The 13,398-nt window shown below is 42.2% G+C and overlaps 3 non-coding genes and 1 pseudogene across 3 annotated transcripts; all 4 read left to right on the top strand.

Annotated features, from left to right (window-relative positions):
- The first annotated feature begins 87 nt into the window (after positions 1-87).
- LOC130322889 (U2 spliceosomal RNA) lies at positions 88-278 on the top strand. Its single transcript, XR_008868311.1, has one exon. It is a non-coding gene; the product is annotated as a U2 spliceosomal RNA (small nuclear RNA).
- Positions 279-7,146: 6,868 nt separating this feature from the next.
- Positions 7,147-7,348, top strand: LOC130322836 (U2 spliceosomal RNA; annotated as a pseudogene).
- Positions 7,349-9,440: 2,092 nt separating this feature from the next.
- LOC130322890 (U2 spliceosomal RNA) lies at positions 9,441-9,631 on the top strand. The gene has a single exon (XR_008868312.1). It is a non-coding gene; the product is annotated as a U2 spliceosomal RNA (small nuclear RNA).
- A 2,093-nt stretch (positions 9,632-11,724) lies between these two features.
- LOC130322891 (U2 spliceosomal RNA) lies at positions 11,725-11,915 on the top strand. The gene has a single exon (XR_008868313.1). It is a non-coding gene; the product is annotated as a U2 spliceosomal RNA (small nuclear RNA).
- The last annotated feature ends 1,483 nt before the right edge of the window (positions 11,916-13,398 follow it).

Here is a 13,398-nt window from a genome sequence, read left to right on the forward strand (position 1 = left end):
ATGGAAAATTGTCTGGCAGCCTCCCTGACAGCAAGCAGTGATAGTGCCCATGAAGGGGACCTTGTTGGGCCCGCCCCTTTCACGGTTATCGCTTCTCGGCCTTTTGGCTAAGATCAAGTGTAGTATCTGTTCTTATCAGTTTAATATCTGATACGTCCCCTATCTGGGGACCATATATTAAATGGATTTTTGAGAACGGGGGCCGATTTCGAAGCTTGCTTCCGTCGCCCTATGCATTGACCCGATATGGCAGTATCTTCGGGTACAGTGCACCACCCCCTTACAGGGTTAAAAAGAAAGATTCCTACTTTCATTGCTACCTGCTTGCTGGCTAGCCAGCTAGCCAGCCCTGTGGGCCTTGCTGCTGCTGCTGCTGCTGCTGCAGCCAAAAAACAAAAGGTGGTGCTGCTGCTGCTTCTGCTGCTTCTGCTTGTGTCTGGCCGCTGTTGGAGCGTCCAGGCACAGGACTTCTGCTGCTGCTGACTAAATGGCCTCCTTAATTGGATCATTTGAGTAGCCAGCACACCTGTGCAGGTAGGGCATGACATGATAGGCAGCTGCCTTGATAGCGGGTGGGTGCTGAATGTTCCTAATTGACAAAATAAGATTAATGCTTATGAAGAAATATAAAATCTCATCCCTTCCCCAATATCGCGCCACACCCCTACCCCTTAATTCCCTGGTTGAACTTGATGGACATATGTCTTTTTTCGACCGTACTAACTATGTAACTATGTAACATAACATGGGGGGGTCTCCTGGCTGTTCACACAGGTGTGTCATTGCTGTACATTGACCATGCATTGCTTCTGTGGTATTGCAAAGGCAAAGACAAATGCTTCCAGCCATCCATTGCACTAATGGATTGGTCATCAGCTGGCTGTCTATGTCCCGCATCAATATAGACCAAAGTACAGAGGGTTAGGCTATGCTATAGTGCACCTACCTGATGCATCAGAAGGTGCGAGGCCCTTGCTAAATTCTGTGCACAGACTTTGAGATCTATGCTTTAGACTGTATCTAAACCTGCTCCAACATGGACTGACATTCTGGCCTACTTTCAGCCGATGCGACTTGTCTGTCGCTGAACAGTCGCTTTTTATGTATTCAGCACCTATGTATAATGTTGTAAAAATGCTCTAGAAGCTAAAGTCGCAGAAATGTCACACATATTTGGCCTGCAACTTTCTGTGCGACAAATTCAGACAGGAAAAATCAGTATAAATCCTTAGAAAATTATCCCCCAGTGTCTCCATCTGCTGGCGGTATTGAATAAGCATTGCTGCACTGATGGGGTATGCATTAGACGAAAAAAAAGAAGAAAAAGAAGAATAATACGCCCAGAAAAGAGGCGAAAAGGAGAAAAACGTAAAAAAACGTGAAAAAAAAGTAAGAGGAAGAGAAGGGAAAAAAAGGTGGAAATGGGTTTAAAAGTGATTTCGGCGGAGAAATATATATATATATATATATATATATATATATATATATATATACGCGCACACACACACATATATATAAACGTATTCTCCGTTGAGATATTGCAGCCGCTGCTGTGTCCAGGCCCAGGAGCCTTAGCACTGTGCTGTGATGTCACTCAATACCACTGACATCACTAGGTGTAAACAACATCTCTCCTTTGCTGTGTATGTGACTATGGAGCTGTTTGGTGATGTCGTCTATTATGGCCTTCATAGAAGCAACAGGAGATTGTTGCATCCATCTAGAACCCTCAGAACTACAGTGCTATGATGTCACTCACTTCCACAGGCCTTGCAGAGTGTAAACAACAACAACCCAGCTTTGTTGTGTATGTAACCATAGGGATTGTGATGTCACCTAGAACCTTCACAGCAGCGACAGCTTTATGAGGAGCATCAGCACTGCTCTGCCTGAGCAGAACCATCACCGCCATAGGTTGTCAAATAACCCGGATTTAACCCACACAGGTAAGTCCAATGGGGTGCAGGCATGTCCTCTATGCTTACAGCTTCCCGTGGGTGTTGGTTTGATACCGTTTGGGGACAGCCAAGGAGGCATCTGCAGGCAACAAAGGTAGGTGTGTGCTTGTGTGTGTGTTTCCTATGCAGATCCTAAGCCCAGTGTCACATGCAAGTAGGAGGAGTAAGAAGGGTTCCTGGCAAATCCGGGTTATGGATTGCATTTAAAAAGGCCCCGTGGGAGTGCAATGGGCCCCTGTCTTGCTGCTTAGCAATAATGGTATGGGTTTAGGTTCTGCTGTGTGTACTGGTGGTTGACTGCCCCCCAGCCCAGAGTGTGCATGGAAAATTGTCTGGCAGCCTCCCTGACAGCAAGCAGTGATAGTGCCCATGAAGGGGACCTTGTTGGGCCCGCCCCTTTCACGGTTATCGCTTCTCGGCCTTTTGGCTAAGATCTTGTATCTTGTCAAGGGGCTCTGAGTTCGTCGAACCTTCGGCCTTGAGGCATCGGCGGTTTTTTAGCCGTCTTAAGCCTCATGCTGCTATAGGAGGAGGACTTACAAAGAACGGGAAGGCGATCCCCCATGGCGACCCTTAGGTTTGCTGCGCATACTGAAACTCGGATTAAGAACACCTTCCGTATTGAAGTGGATGAGGAGAAAAAGGAGAAGATGACTTTGGAATTTTTTGTCAAGAGAATTATGCTGGATTTATTGCACATTCAGAGAGAAGATGTGTTTTGCCTAAAAGACCCAGGTAAAGGACTTTTCATTCTTACCTTGACTTCCGCATCTGCATGTGACCATATGTTTGAGAAAGTTCGGGAGCTTGCCAATGAGGAGGATATGAAAGGACTTGTTTTCATTGCTCTATATTCTAATGGCGATGTTCCACTGGTGGTTACTATGCACGATCCATACGTGGATATAAGAGACATTGTCTTATTTTTAAACCAATATTGTGCGGAAGTCAAATACTCTCATAAAATAATGAATGCAATGGACTTTTGGACTGGAAAGCATAAGTTTGCTGTTAAGTTCAGAGAAGATGTGAGAGGAATTGGAGGTCTGTGTCGCCCACCTGCAAATTTTTTAATTGGGCGTAAACGTGGCTATTTATTCTACCCTGGGATGCCGTATTATTGCAGGAAATGCCATGAATATGGTCATACACAAGAATCTTGCAAAGAGGAAGTGGTTATTTGCAAAAGATGTGGCCAAAAAGGCCACACCACTTTGGACTGTCAAAATGAGATTCTGTGTAATGTGTGTAAGCAGAAAGGACACGCTTTTAAGGATTGTCCTCAACGCTCCTGGGCCAATATTGTGGCTACATCGGCTGGTCCCTCGATGAGGAAGAGCTCCATGGATGCTGTGCCTGTGCCTAAGACCCACACCCTGAAAGTGATGCCTGAGTCTTCTGCTACCGGAATTCCTGTGATACCTGCTGTGGCTCATGTCTCCAAAAGCATTGTGTCCCCGGGGAAGGTCGTGGGACCTGAGACAGAAGTGAGGGGTTCTCCTCTCATGGAAGTTGAAGGTCCTGGACCGCCCAGAAGGGATACAGAGGAGATGGATGTAGAAGAACGGCGAAAGAGGAAAAGCAGAGACCGGAAAGAGGAAAAGGGCCTTAACATCAAAAGGAGTGGTCGAGTTAGTGCGGACGAGGGGAACGTGGAGATTGTCTGCCAAAAGGTTATAACAGCATCCGACCCTGTTAATATTGAGGAATTTGTGTCACCACCTACAGATTGGGGTTCTTTGTCTGAGGATAATGAATGACCCAGGAGCTACCAAGTGTTAATATCTCCTCCTTCAATGTGAGGAGTTTGAAGAGCCCAGAGAGGAGGGCTGCTTTATTTTCTTTCTTGTCTTCTTTGCCTACAGACATTTTATTTTTACAGGAATGTGCCATTGATTATGATATCAATTATTCATCTTTGAGATCTGAATGGACTCTTGGCCCGTCTGTGTGGTCAGGGGATAATGAGAGGAAAGTGACTGGTGTTGGCATACTGTTCAAGAGCAGTGAGTATAAAGTTACCTCCTTCACAGACATTGTACCCGGTAGAGCCCTGCTCGTTCATATTATTTATAATGACATGAATATGAGACTTTTAAATGTATATGCCTCTCCAGATAAGGATGAAAGATCTGATTTATTAGAGAAAATTCAGTTTTATTTACCGGGTTCATCCCCTCTTATCATCGCTGGTGATTTTAATTGTATAATGGCAGGAGAGGAGCGGGCTGGAGGATCTGAACAAAGGAAAGATAAGACTGAAAAACAACTAAAGGATTTTATAGTTGATTTTAATTTAAAAGATTTGTGGAGAACCTCTTTCCCTAATGACCCTGGGCATACCTGGGGGAATAGCCTTTATATGTCAAGAATTGATTATATTTTTGCTTCTGGATTTGCATTTTATGGGAATATGCAATTGACTTCTACCTTTTTTTCAGATCATAAGATTCTATCTGCTACATGTAAGTTTGATGGGGTTTGCAGAGCCAAAGGAGTCTGGCGTCTGAATGTCTCTTTGCTTGAAGATGAAGAAATTAAATGTAATTTTATCTATCTTTTTAAAAAATTGCAGAACTCAAGGACTAATTTTAATTCTCTTTTAGCATGGTGGGAATTCTGCAAGGTAAAATTTAAAGAGTATTTTATTAAGATGGGTGTTAAAAAAACAAAAGAGAAATTGAAATGGTATAGAGATCTTAACACAAAACTACAAACCTATTATCAACTCAAAGAGCTGGGTGTATATGTAGACGATCTGATTTTAAGTGTTAAAAGTGATATTCAGAAGGCTATAACTAACAAAGGGAAAGAAATAATTTTTAACTCCAAAGTTGAATGTAAAGAGAAGGATGAAAAGTGTACAAGATTCTTTTTTAAAAAGGTAATGGAAACAAAAAAGTTAATGATTAACATTGAGGATGAAACTACTAATGTAGGAATGTTATCCAAAGCTAAATCCTTTTATCAAGATCTGTTTAATGAGAAACCCATTGATATATCTGCTGCAAATTTTCTCCTAAGCACTTTAGATTGTGGTTTAAGTAAGGAGGACCAAGATGGACTTTGCACAGAAGTAAGATGCCAAGAATTAGAAATTGCTGCTAAAAGTTTATCCACAGGTAAAACACCAGGTTCGGATGGACTTCCTGTAGAGTTTTATAAAACCTTTTGGGAAATTTTTAAAGATGATTTGCTTAATATTTTTAAGGAGGCTTTTAATTCTGATGTTCTACCTTTATCTTGGAGGAGTGGTATAGTGTCTCTGATCCCCAAAAAGGGGGATAGGAACAGCTTAGAAAATTGGAGACCAATTACGCTTCTTAATGTTGATTATAAGATTATGTCAAAAATTTTTGTTAACAGAATGAAGCCTTTTTTGTACAAGGTCATCCATGTGGATCAGGTATGTGGTGTCCCAGGAAGGAGTGTAGCTGAACCTTTAAATGCTATTAGGGACGTCATATGGTATCAGCAAGAGCGGAATCAAAATCTAGCCATTCTATCTCTAGATTTTCATAAAGCTTTCGATAGAGTATCACATTGTTTTTTATGGATGGTTTTACAACGCATGGGTTTTCCTAACATATTTATTAAGCAAATTGCTCTCTTATATAAAGGTTCTTTTAGCAGGATTTTAATAAATGGTTTCCTTACGGATTTTATTAATTTATCATCAGGGGTAAAGCAAGGCTGCCCTCTGTCTCCTATACTGTTCATATGTGCAATAGAACCTCTGTTAAACTTAATAAGGAATGATAAAATAATAAAAGGAGTGCCAGTTCCTGGAGGTAATAGTGCCACCCTTAAAGTGTGTGGCTATATGGATGATATTAATGTTTTTTGTGAAAGTTCCTTCTCTTTACAAAGAGTTGTTGATGTTACTGATTTCTTTTGTAAAGCTTCTGCTTTTAAACTTAATTTATCTAAATGTGACTGTTTTTATATAGGTAAATGGGAAAACGTGCAAATACCAAACCTAAAATTACAGTCAGAAAAAATAAAAATCCTTGGAGTCATCTTTGATAAAAATAACAATGGTGAGGAAAGTTGGCTAATGGTAAAAGAAAAGGTAAAGAAGAAGGTAGACTTTTGGTCCCTTAGGAAATTATCTTTAGAAGGTAAAATTTTGGTGATTAAGGCTATGCTAATACCCATTATGCTCTATTTAAATATGATTTATCCTCCTAATGAACTTATGTCTAGGCAACTTCAGAGGATTCTCTTTGAGTTTCTATGGAGTTCTAAAGCAGAAAAATTAAAAAGAGATATTATGTATAAGTCACAAAAAAATGGAGGAAAACAGGTTCCCTGTATTAGAAAATTTTTATACTTAAGGTTTTTTAGTTGGTGTTTTAGGGGACTTTTTATGAAAAGTGTATGGTCCTGTTTTTTAAAGTACTCTGCGGGACATATTTTTAGAAGAAGAAAATGGGTGTTTTTATCATTATCTACTCCTGTACTTTTAACTCCGCCTAAACATTATGCCATCTTAGAAAAAATTATACGTATGTATAACCTTAAAGACTTTGACTTGTTAACCTTGAGGGATGCTCGCAAGATAGAAGTACAGTTAAATTTGCAAGAAGAAATATGTATGGTCTCTAATTTTTCTTATAATAGGTGTGTACAAATATGGAAAAAGGTAAACGAGCCATATCTTTTTAATGAGCACAAGGATTTAGCATGGATGATTATCCATGAGTGTCTTCCGGTAAGATTTTTCCAATATAGAAGAGGTCTAAATGCTGTATGTGTCTGTCCCCGGGAAAATTGCAATATAGATGAAACTGTTTTGCACCTTTTATGGAATTGTTATTTTGCACAAAAGGTTTTTAGACTAATTGGTTCTTTATTGAAATTCCTAACAGGTCTAAAAGTTTTAAATCATGAAGTTGTTTTATATGGCAAAAGTGATGGAGTTACGAAAGAAAAAGAGAGAATTTTGTGGATTTTTATCAACTGTACAAAAAATGTATTATGGAAAGTTCGTAATATCCTTGTCTTCAAAAGAGATTTTATTTGTGAAAAAGAATGTTTGAAGATGATATACAGTGAAGTTTACTTGTACTATTTAATTGATAAAAAGAGATATGGGCAGAAAAAAGCATTAGCTATGTGGAATTTACATTTATGGAAAACAGTATTTGATATATTGTAAAAATTTCTTGTGATGTATTTAAGTTTTTGAGTTTTTTCAATAAAAATGTAAAAAAAAAAAAAAAAAAAAAAAAAAATCTGTTCTTATCAGTTTAATATCTGATACGTCCCCTATCTGGGGACCATATATTAAATGGATTTTTGAGAACGGGGGCCGATTTCGAAGCTTGCTTCCGTCGCCCTATGCATTGACCCGATATGGCAGTATCTTCGGGTACAGTGCACCACCCCCTTACAGGGTTAAAAAGAAAGATTCCTACTTTCATTGCTACCTGCTTGCTGGCTAGCCAGCTAGCCAGCCCTGTGGGCCTTGCTGCTGCTGCTGCTGCTGCTGCAGCCAAAAAACAAAAGGTGGTGCTGCTGCTGCTTCTGCTGCTTCTGCTTGTGTCTGGCCGCTGTTGGAGCGTCCAGGCACAGGACTTCTGCTGCTGCTGACTAAATGGCCTCCTTAATTGGATCATTTGAGTAGCCAGCACACCTGTGCAGGTAGGGCATGACATGATAGGCAGCTGCCTTGATAGCGGGTGGGTGCTGAATGTTCCTAATTGACAAAATAAGATTAATGCTTATGAAGAAATATAAAATCTCATCCCTTCCCCAATATCGCGCCACACCCCTACCCCTTAATTCCCTGGTTGAACTTGATGGACATATGTCTTTTTTCGACCGTACTAACTATGTAACTATGTAACATAACATGGGGGGGTCTCCTGGCTGTTCACACAGGTGTGTCATTGCTGTACATTGACCATGCATTGCTTCTGTGGTATTGCAAAGGCAAAGACAAATGCTTCCAGCCATCCATTGCACTAATGGATTGGTCATCAGCTGGCTGTCTATGTCCCGCATCAATATAGACCAAAGTACAGAGGGTTAGGCTATGCTATAGTGCACCTACCTGATGCATCAGAAGGTGCGAGGCCCTTGCTAAATTCTGTGCACAGACTTTGAGATCTATGCTTTAGACTGTATCTAAACCTGCTCCAACATGGACTGACATTCTGGCCTACTTTCAGCCGATGCGACTTGTCTGTCGCTGAACAGTCGCTTTTTATGTATTCAGCACCTATGTATAATGTTGTAAAAATGCTCTAGAAGCTAAAGTCGCAGAAATGTCACACATATTTGGCCTGCAACTTTCTGTGCGACAAATTCAGACAGGAAAAATCAGTATAAATCCTTAGAAAATTATCCCCCAGTGTCTCCATCTGCTGGCGGTATTGAATAAGCATTGCTGCACTGATGGGGTATGCATTAGACGAAAAAAAAGAAGAAAAAGAAGAATAATACGCCCAGAAAAGAGGCGAAAAGGAGAAAAACGTAAAAAAACGTGAAAAAAAAGTAAGAGGAAGAGAAGGGAAAAAAAGGTGGAAATGGGTTTAAAAGTGATTTCGGCGGAGAATATATATATATATATATATATATATATATATATATATATATATATATACGCGCACACACACACATATATATAAACGTATTCTCCGTTGAGATATTGCAGCCGCTGCTGTGTCCAGGCCCAGGAGCCTTAGCACTGTGCTGTGATGTCACTCAATACCACTGACATCACTAGGTGTAAACAACATCTCTCCTTTGCTGTGTATGTGACTATGGAGCTGTTTGGTGATGTCGTCTATTATGGCCTTCATAGAAGCAACAGGAGATTGTTGCATCCATCTAGAACCCTCAGAACTACAGTGCTATGATGTCACTCACTTCCACAGGCCTTGCAGAGTGTAAACAACAACAACCCAGCTTTGTTGTGTATGTAACCATAGGGATTGTGATGTCACCTAGAACCTTCACAGCAGCGACAGCTTTATGAGGAGCATCAGCACTGCTCTGCCTGAGCAGAACCATCACCGCCATAGGTTGTCAAATAACCCGGATTTAACCCACACAGGTAAGTCCAATGGGGTGCAGGCATGTCCTCTATGCTTACAGCTTCCCGTGGGTGTTGGTTTGATACCGTTTGGGGACAGCCAAGGAGGCATCTGCAGGCAACAAAGGTAGGTGTGTGCTTGTGTGTGTGTTTCCTATGCAGATCCTAAGCCCAGTGTCACATGCAAGTAGGAGGAGTAAGAAGGGTTCCTGGCAAATCCGGGTTATGGATTGCATTTAAAAAGGCCCCGTGGGAGTGCAATGGGCCCCTGTCTTGCTGCTTAGCAATAATGGTATGGGTTTAGGTTCTGCTGTGTGTACTGGTGGTTGACTGCCCCCCAGCCCAGAGTGTGCATGGAAAATTGTCTGGCAGCCTCCCTGACAGCAAGCAGTGATAGTGCCCATGAAGGGGACCTTGTTGGGCCCGCCCCTTTCACGGTTATCGCTTCTCGGCCTTTTGGCTAAGATCAAGTGTAGTATCTGTTCTTATCAGTTTAATATCTGATACGTCCCCTATCTGGGGACCATATATTAAATGGATTTTTGAGAACGGGGGCCGATTTCGAAGCTTGCTTCCGTCGCCCTATGCATTGACCCGATATGGCAGTATCTTCGGGTACAGTGCACCACCCCCTTACAGGGTTAAAAAGAAAGATTCCTACTTTCATTGCTACCTGCTTGCTGGCTAGCCAGCTAGCCAGCCCTGTGGGCCTTGCTGCTGCTGCTGCTGCAGCCAAAAAACAAAAGGTGGTGCTGCTGCTGCTTCTGCTGCTTCTGCTTGTGTCTGGCCGCTGTTGGAGCGTCCAGGCACAGGACTTCTGCTGCTGCTGACTAAATGGCCTCCTTAATTGGATCATTTGAGTAGCCAGCACACCTGTGCAGGTAGGGCATGACATGATAGGCAGCTGCCTTGATAGCGGGTGGGTGCTGAATGTTCCTAATTGACAAAATAAGATTAATGCTTATGAAGAAATATAAAATCTCATCCCTTCCCCAATATCGCGCCACACCCCTACCCCTTAATTCCCTGGTTGAACTTGATGGACATATGTCTTTTTTCGACCGTACTAACTATGTAACTATGTAACATAACATGGGGGGGTCTCCTGGCTGTTCACACAGGTGTGTCATTGCTGTACATTGACCATGCATTGCTTCTGTGGTATTGCAAAGGCAAAGACAAATGCTTCCAGCCATCCATTGCACTAATGGATTGGTCATCAGCTGGCTGTCTATGTCCCGCATCAATATAGACCAAAGTACAGAGGGTTAGGCTATGCTATAGTGCACCTACCTGATGCATCAGAAGGTGCGAGGCCCTTGCTAAATTCTGTGCACAGACTTTGAGATCTATGCTTTAGACTGTATCTAAACCTGCTCCAACATGGACTGACATTCTGGCCTACTTTCAGCCGATGCGACTTGTCTGTCGCTGAACAGTCGCTTTTTATGTATTCAGCACCTATGTATAATGTTGTAAAAATGCTCTAGAAGCTAAAGTCGCAGAAATGTCACACATATTTGGCCTGCAACTTTCTGTGCGACAAATTCAGACAGGAAAAATCAGTATAAATCCTTAGAAAATTATCCCCCAGTGTCTCCATCTGCTGGCGGTATTGAATAAGCATTGCTGCACTGATGGGGTATGCATTAGACGAAAAAAAAGAAGAAAAAGAAGAATAATACGCCCAGAAAAGAGGCGAAAAGGAGAAAAACGTAAAAAAACGTGAAAAAAAAGTAAGAGGAAGAGAAGGGAAAAAAAGGTGGAAATGGGTTTAAAAGTGATTTCGGCGGAGAAATATATATATATATATATATATATATATATATATATATATATATATATATATATACGCGCACACACACACATATATATAAACGTATTCTCCGTTGAGATATTGCAGCCGCTGCTGTGTCCAGGCCCAGGAGCCTTAGCACTGTGCTGTGATGTCACTCAATACCACTGACATCACTAGGTGTAAACAACATCTCTCCTTTGCTGTGTATGTGACTATGGAGCTGTTTGGTGATGTCGTCTATTATGGCCTTCATAGAAGCAACAGGAGATTGTTGCATCCATCTAGAACCCTCAGAACTACAGTGCTATGATGTCACTCACTTCCACAGGCCTTGCAGAGTGTAAACAACAACAACCCAGCTTTGTTGTGTATGTAACCATAGGGATTGTGATGTCACCTAGAACCTTCACAGCAGCGACAGCTTTATGAGGAGCATCAGCACTGCTCTGCCTGAGCAGAACCATCACCGCCATAGGTTGTCAAATAACCCGGATTTAACCCACACAGGTAAGTCCAATGGGGTGCAGGCATGTCCTCTATGCTTACAGCTTCCCGTGGGTGTTGGTTTGATACCGTTTGGGGACAGCCAAGGAGGCATCTGCAGGCAACAAAGGTAGGTGTGTGCTTGTGTGTGTGTTTCCTATGCAGATCCTAAGCCCAGTGTCACATGCAAGTAGGAGGAGTAAGAAGGGTTCCTGGCAAATCCGGGTTATGGATTGCATTTAAAAAGGCCCCGTGGGAGTGCAATGGGCCCCTGTCTTGCTGCTTAGCAATAATGGTATGGGTTTAGGTTCTGCTGTGTGTACTGGTGGTTGACTGCCCCCCAGCCCAGAGTGTGCATGGAAAATTGTCTGGCAGCCTCCCTGACAGCAAGCAGTGATAGTGCCCATGAAGGGGACCTTGTTGGGCCCGCCCCTTTCACGGTTATCGCTTCTCGGCCTTTTGGCTAAGATCAAGTGTAGTATCTGTTCTTATCAGTTTAATATCTGATACGTCCCCTATCTGGGGACCATATATTAAATGGATTTTTGAGAACGGGGGCCGATTTCGAAGCTTGCTTCCGTCGCCCTATGCATTGACCCGATATGGCAGTATCTTCGGGTACAGTGCACCACCCCCTTACAGGGTTAAAAAGAAAGATTCCTACTTTCATTGCTACCTGCTTGCTGGCTAGCCAGCTAGCCAGCCCTGTGGGCCTTGCTGCTGCTGCTGCTGCTGCTGCAGCCAAAAAACAAAAGGTGGTGCTGCTGCTGCTTCTGCTGCTTCTGCTTGTGTCTGGCCGCTGTTGGAGCGTCCAGGCACAGGACTTCTGCTGCTGCTGACTAAATGGCCTCCTTAATTGGATCATTTGAGTAGCCAGCACACCTGTGCAGGTAGGGCATGACATGATAGGCAGCTGCCTTGATAGCGGGTGGGTGCTGAATGTTCCTAATTGACAAAATAAGATTAATGCTTATGAAGAAATATAAAATCTCATCCCTTCCCCAATATCGCGCCACACCCCTACCCTTAATTCCCTGGTTGAACTTGATGGACATATGTCTTTTTTCGACCGTACTAACTATGTAACTATGTAACATAACATGGGGGGGTCTCCTGGCTGTTCACACAGGTGTGTCATTGCTGTACATTGACCATGCATTGCTTCTGTGGTATTGCAAAGGCAAAGACAAATGCTTCCAGCCATCCATTGCACTAATGGATTGGTCATCAGCTGGCTGTCTATGTCCCGCATCAATATAGACCAAAGTACAGAGGGTTAGGCTATGCTATAGTGCACCTACCTGATGCATCAGAAGGTGCGAGGCCCTTGCTAAATTCTGTGCACAGACTTTGAGATCTATGCTTTAGACTGTATCTAAACCTGCTCCAACATGGACTGACATTCTGGCCTACTTTCAGCCGATGCGACTTGTCTGTCGCTGAACAGTCGCTTTTTATGTATTCAGCACCTATGTATAATGTTGTAAAAATGCTCTAGAAGCTAAAGTCGCAGAAATGTCACACATATTTGGCCTGCAACTTTCTGTGCGACAAATTCAGACAGGAAAAATCAGTATAAATCCTTAGAAAATTATCCCCCAGTGTCTCCATCTGCTGGCGGTATTGAATAAGCATTGCTGCACTGATGGGGTATGCATTAGACGAAAAAAAAGAAGAAAAAGAAGAATAATACGCCCAGAAAAGAGGCGAAAAGGAGAAAAACGTAAAAAAACGTGAAAAAAAAGTAAGAGGAAGAGAAGGGAAAAAAAGGTGGAAATGGGTTTAAAAGTGATTTCGGCGGAGAAATATATATATATATATATATATATATATATATATATATATATATATACGCGCACACACACACATATATATAAACGTATTCTCCGTTGAGATATTGCAGCCGCTGCTGTGTCCAGGCCCAGGAGCCTTAGCACTGTGCTGTGATGTCACTCAATACCACTGACATCACTAGGTGTAAACAACATCTCTCCTTTGCTGTGTATGTGACTATGGAGCTGTTTGGTGATGTCGTCTATTATGGCCTTCATAGAAGCAACAGGAGATTGTTGCATCCATCTAGAACCCTCAGAACTACAGTGCTATGATGTCACTCA

Source organism: Hyla sarda, unplaced genomic scaffold (genome assembly GCF_029499605.1).
Source record: "Hyla sarda isolate aHylSar1 unplaced genomic scaffold, aHylSar1.hap1 scaffold_238, whole genome shotgun sequence".
NCBI classification, from domain to species: domain Eukaryota; kingdom Metazoa; phylum Chordata; class Amphibia; order Anura; family Hylidae; genus Hyla; species Hyla sarda.